The sequence below is a fragment of the Sciurus vulgaris genome, assembly GCF_902686455.1.
Source record: "Sciurus vulgaris genome assembly, chromosome: 14".
NCBI lineage: Eukaryota > Metazoa > Chordata > Mammalia > Rodentia > Sciuridae > Sciurus > Sciurus vulgaris.
Genome location: NC_136475.1, coordinates 7501003 through 7507002, shown reverse-complemented (window position 1 = coordinate 7507002; position 6000 = coordinate 7501003). Strand labels below are relative to the sequence as shown.

Genomic DNA, 6000 nt, shown 5'->3' with positions numbered 1-6000 from the left:
GTGTGAGAAAGTTGGACACCCCAAGGGGAGGGTGTCATGCTGTCCCTGGTAGGGAGGAAGGAATGACTCACATGGAGACCCACAGGGCTCTGTCCTGGGTGCCATTTTTAAAATAACCTGCAAAAAGACACTGAAGGCATATTTACCAAATCTGTAGATCGCTTGAAGCTCTGAGGAAGGAATGTCCCCAAAGAATCCAGCCTTGAGGGCTAGGAACCTGGGATGCAACCCAATAGAACAAGGGCAGGGGTCCTTTTCCTTTAAAAACACAACCCACCGTAGGAGAAAAAAATTCTGTGTACATTTGCTTTGAGTTATGCAACCAAGCACCCGTGTGCGGCCTGGGATATAAAAACCAAACCTGCTTGTTTCGATTCTATCCATGGTGTTGAGCTCTTTCTTGGGGTTCAGGCCACCAAAAGCCCCTCTCCTACTTGTCTTTGAGGCTTGTTATGAAGACCAAATAAGCCCAACATGGTAAAGTGCTTTGAAAAAGGGAAAGCTCTGAAATTCAAAATAGTATAATTCTTTGTCGTAAGGTGCTTTCCCTCCAACCCAAAAAAAAGAAAATCTGACAATCTATGAGTGATAAGCAGAAAATGATTCAGCTTTGACTTCTATTTTTTCATCTCTGACCCCAGACTTGGGGAGCTTGCTGAGCCACCTCCCTGAGCCCATCTCAAAACCGTGACTCCTCTGCTGGGTGGCACTTCTGGCCCCCGCTTCCCTAAAGTTCTTCTGGCACTATCCCAAATTCTTGTAATATAGTCATTAAAGAGCAGCAAAGCTCCCCTCCCGGGCTGGGTCTCCAGAGCGAGCTGGCCGAGGGGACACGGGGGATGTAGGTCTGGGCCTTGCATCTGTGTGGGGACTGATCTTAAGTTATTTTCAGTCCTACAGCTCGGTGCTTTGAAAGCATCTCGGCCTTGCTGCTACCCAGCCCTGGCACAAAGTACAGAGGCAAGCCCCACGGCAGAGCCAGGAGGGCAGGCCCTCTCCAAAGTTAACAGAGAGCTACGCCACGGTCCTCCCACGTTCAGACAGCAGTAAGGACTCGCAGCCCACTCGGGCCACGCAAAACCACGGGACTTTCTTTATTACTGTCTTTTCGTGATACATATGTTCTTTCCTGAGCTGTCCTCTATGGCAGACCCCAGCCACATGCGGATCAAGTTTGAATTAACCAAAATAAAAAGGAAATAAATATTCAGATCCTTGATCATGAAAGCCACATTTTAAGTGTTCAAAGGACTCTTGTGGCTAGTGGCTACTATGTTGGACAGGGCAGTCCTGGACCTGGGCTTCCAGCTGTGCACTAAAATTGCCCATGAAGCTTTTAAAAGTGCTGAGATCTGACCCCCAACCCCAATCTGATGGCATTGGTCCAGCTGGGTCTGAGTGTGTGGATTCTTGTTTTAAGTCCTGAGTAATTGCACTGTCTGGCCAGGCTCAGTTATCACCCTGACCATCTAGAATTGTGTGGACCACCTCTTTTGCTTTTCCTCTTATTAACCTTGTGAACTGACTATCCTGTGAACACTGTGGGTTATTTCTGATTCTCCCCAAGTCTTTGACTTCCATATTTTTGAAACCAAATGTAACCCTAGCAGGTAAGATTGGGAAAGGGCAGAGGATATTGCTGTGTTCTGCTCGGGAACATTGGAGAGGGGTGACCCCTTAGGAGGAGAAGTGCCCACCAGGAGAGGTGGAGGGGTGGACTTAGAACAGTGTGGAAATCCAGCTCGGCCGGGGTGACTTGGTGTTCTCGGGGACTTTGTCCATGCTGCTAATGTCACCCCTCTGCATTGCCACCCCTCTACTAGAATCCAGTCAAGCAGAACTAGTAGAGGAAAAATAAGAGGCTCAGGACTGGGGGATCTTGAGGGTCACTTTATCTGGCCTCTTTAATGTTCTGCTGAGCAGTAGCAGCTAGAGACACCCCACTGAGAACACGTCCCTCCACGACATAATTCTCCAGGAATATAAGCAAATAAACATTTTAAAAACACAGCTGAGCAAGTTTTGGTTTCTGATGAGAATCTGATTCACAAGCCGCCTTTCCTGCTGGGCAGTGTCGTGGAGGAGACCTGGCTGAGTCTGGTCAACCCTGGCCACAGTGCTGACCAGCCTCAGAGATGAACTCACAGTTTCCCTGTGCACCAAACCCTGGTCAGAATACCAGGTGGCTCAGCATGGCAGCATTGTGGAGAAGTGACGAGATGACCCACTCAAAATGGTTCCTGAATGTCTGCTGGGCTTAAAAATGAAGAGGCAGTAGTATTGGGAGGTGTTGACAAATGGCCTCTTTGCCACACCCTCAGGAAAGGTGGGTTGTCTTGCTCTGGGGGGTGGAAGAGGAGAATGGTCTGCCATCTTGTTTCTTTGAGGGCAATTTAGGGGCAAGCTTCCAGCCTCGGATCTAAGAAGTGGATCTGGAAAATCAGAGCATCTCAGTGAAATGCGCTGGGTGATCTGCCCAGAGATCCTTGAGCAGTGCTGGGAAGGTCAGGGAGAGAGGGTCCCAACCTCTGCCTTCTCTGCAGACACTGGCACACAGTAGGCAGAGGAAACTTCAGGGAATGAATAAGCGAAAGGGTGGTGGAGGTGGGGCAGGGAGGAGGAAGCAGACAAGGTCCAGGTCTCCAGCTGAAAGCTCAAGGTTCCTGGTGATCTGGGGGTCACAGGTATAGGCCAGCGTCAGGGTGGGCGAGCAAGAGATGTCCAGATGGACTTCAGGGTCTTCTCCAAGGCCAGCCTGCCAACGCTGACTCTAGAGAGATCTTCTCGAGAGAGATAAGAAGTAGGACAAGCAGGGCTGAGGAACAAGAGATTCAAGCTCAACACTTCTAAGGATGGCCTGGTGGTGACAAGCTTCACCTGTGGCCTTGGAGAAGCTCCTCAAACATGGGTGGGTGCCCTTTCACGTGGGGTTTAAATACAGCAAGTAAGCAAACAAGTTGGTTTCCTTTAGTTTTGCTTTAATGAAGGGGAAGGGATTAAGACACAAGAGACTGGTCAAATAAATAAGGAACCGTCAGGAGTATACCGTCTGTGACCGAAATATCGCAGACACCTCCCCAGCGACGGTGGAAGTCCTGAAGCCCTGAGCGTCCACGAGGAGTTGGAATCCGATCCCAGGAGACCCCTTGGCCTGCCTTCCAGCTGGCAGCAGGCAGAGGCGCTGGAGGGGGCCGAGTCCTGGTTTTACTGTGTCTGTGTCATTTTCGATCAAGTGTGTCATAGAGCTTCCTGTTTCGTCTCCCAGTTATTCTGAAACAAAAACATGCACGAAAAACACAGGTCACTGCCAACCGCACTGAGAGACAGTCACTCCAGTACATGGAAACCGAAAAGGAAGATAGATCATAAATGTCACTGTACGCCGGAGAATCAAACCGATCGGCATCCATTCACACACTGACCAGAGCTGCCGGCGGTGATGGAGATGAGCAGTGTCCACTTAAGAGTAACCCAGAAGCCACCAGAAAGACAGGGGTCCTGGAACGTCCTCTCTGCTTATTGAAAAGCTGAGGCCAGTCTGATTCTCCATCAGCCTGACCCCGGGGGTCGGGGGACCCTGAGGTTCCTCCCTGAGTGCTGTTGATGATCGTCCCAAGGGTGACACAGGACCTCAGAGACATGCAGAAGCTTGTCCAGGTGACACCCTGAGCTGCCATTCCCGAGGCCCCCAGAGGCCTGAGAGGGCATGTGGAATTCTCACTCGGTGAGGGCACCTCTCCTCTTCCCCCTCAGAGATACGGTCTCCCAGGAGCATCACCCAATACTCAGGAGCTGTCCGAACTTGTGCCAAGGAACCCCAGTCGGGAGAGAAGGAAAGATGGAAGCAGGCCTCCTCCGGGAAGCCCTGAGGGTGGCAAGGACGAACAGCTCCCAAAAGACCGTGGGTCTATTAAAACCACTCTCCTGCCGAGGCCAGCGTGGTTGGCCTCCGTTTGCAGAAGATCATTTTCAGATCTTTCAAATAAGTGAAAGGGTATTTCCAGAGGACAGAAGCAGGTCGAGTCAGAAAGACCTACGGTGCCACGTCCCCAGAGTCTCCACCGTAGCCCCACAAGGCCAGTCCTGCCCTTAAACCCCCTGCCCAGATGTGCTCCGAGGGGAACAGTTTTTCCAGGAGGGGCTGGTGACAAGGCTCCCAGGGGAGGGAGGTCAAATCTCAGCCGGCCGCTCTCTCCAGCCATGCTCTCTGGCCAGAGCTGTTGATGGCCAGAGAAGAGACACACACACTCCAAGCTTCCCCGAGTCCCCTGCTGTCCCCTCCCCCTGCAGCCTGCCCAAGGTGCAAGGAGGGTTCACTGCTAACCCACCCCTCCCCATTTCCTTTCGATTCTGTAAAATGGGAGGGAGGATGTGGGATTTTGGAAAAGCTCCATCCTCCCCCTAGAGATTCATTCACAATGCAAGTGGCGTACGAGGGACGTGAGAAGTTAGGAAGTAAAGAGAGCTGCTCCGATGAGCTCACGGCCTGCTTCCCAAACATCTGGGTGCGGGGGCAGGGCCTGCAGTCCACCAGGCCCTCGCCAGCCGGGCTCTGCTGGGTGGTGCTCAGGGCACAGTGGACCACGCGCCTCGGAGCGCCTCTGTCTGGGTCGTGGCCCGCGGAGAGCAAGGCCTCTCCCGGGGCGCGGCCCTTGCTGCCCCACACGTGGCTATTTCTGACAGCCTCCGTTTCTTGAAATTTCGCATTGGGATAGCCGGTCGCACCAACTCCTGCAGTCCTGTTTTTCTTTAGTGGCAGTGAGGAGTTTGGTGGGGCTGGGGAGCCTGGCCCTTCTGGAAGGGCCACCACCCGTATGACTCTGGGGGAACAACTCCCCATCCCGGGTCCTGTAGCCTCTGTCTTCCTTATCTTCTTTCTTTCCTTCCTCTCTCTCTCTCCCTCTCTCTTTCTCTCTCTCTCCCCCTCCCTCCCTCCCTTCCCCCTCCCTCTCTCCCTCCCTCTCTCTGTTTCCAGTGCTGTGGATCCAGTCCAGGGCCTATGTTTTCTTTATCTTTTTTCTTTCTTTCCTTCCTCTCTCCCTGTCTCTCTCCCCCTCCCCCTCCCTCTTTCCCTCCCTCTTTCCCTCCCTCTCGGCTTCCAGTGCTGTGGATTGAGTCCAGGGCCTGTGTTTTCTTTATCTTTTTCTTTCTTTCCTTCCTCTCTCCCCCTCCTCCTCCCTCCCCCTCCCCCTTCCCCTCTCTTTCTCTCTCCCTCCCTCTCTGCTTCCAGTGCTGTGGATGGAGCCCAGGGCCTCACGCATGTCAGGCAAGCACTCTGCAGGGAGTGTCACTAGTCTAGTGAGCTAGCATTTTCCAGTGGGACTCAAGGCCTGGCATCTGGGCCCAGGATTTTGTCAGCGGTGCCTTCCTGGGTGGGCAAAGAGAAACTGGAAGTAAGTGACACACCAGTGGCCACAGGGGTGGAAGGGGACCCTGACTCCTCCCGTTGCACCACTGAGAGGCAGGAGGCTGCCCAGCCAGCGCCCGCAGTGCCCTGCTCCTGACTGGGATCCAGCAGCACCCACAGCAGCCCAGAGAGCTACAGCAGGGCACAGCCCGCCACGTGCATGGGACCCAAGTCACAGCCAGCGCCTGCAGGGCCTCGCGGTCACCTGATGACCCTCAGTTGTGCGGGTGAAGAAAGTGAGCCTGCAGCAGGAGGAAGTGGGGATGTTTCCCAGGTCGCACAGAAGGGACCTGGGCCTGTCCACCTAGTGCCTTTGAGAGAGGGCCAAACCCATGACGAGTTTAAACCCAGCTCTCCGCTCGCTGGAGGCCTGCGCTCCCGTGTGCCCGTGTCTGGGAGCTTTTGTGTGAATTGGTGGAATTCCTGGGGACTCCGCCATGGCCCCCCATCACTGAAGGACCCGGGAGCACCCATCTGGGGACTACTTCAGGCTTGTCCCTAATTCCAAGCAAACTGCTCCCCTGGGTTCCACTGTACACGGGGCTGGGTGGAGACCCCAGCAACCCCCAGGGCTGGGACAGGCCCCAGGGGTC

At 53.9% G+C, this 6000-nt stretch overlaps 1 long non-coding RNA gene across 1 annotated transcript in view; it reads right to left on the bottom strand.

The window, feature by feature from the left end:
- Positions 1-2956: 2956 nt before the first annotated feature.
- LOC306644115 overlaps positions 2957-6000 on the bottom strand; it is a 53062-nt gene continuing 50018 nt past the window's right edge. Inside the window, exon 2 of the long non-coding RNA XR_013759168.1 lies at positions 2957-3270. This is a non-coding gene — a long non-coding RNA (uncharacterized lncRNA). The remainder of the gene's footprint in view (positions 3271-6000) is intronic.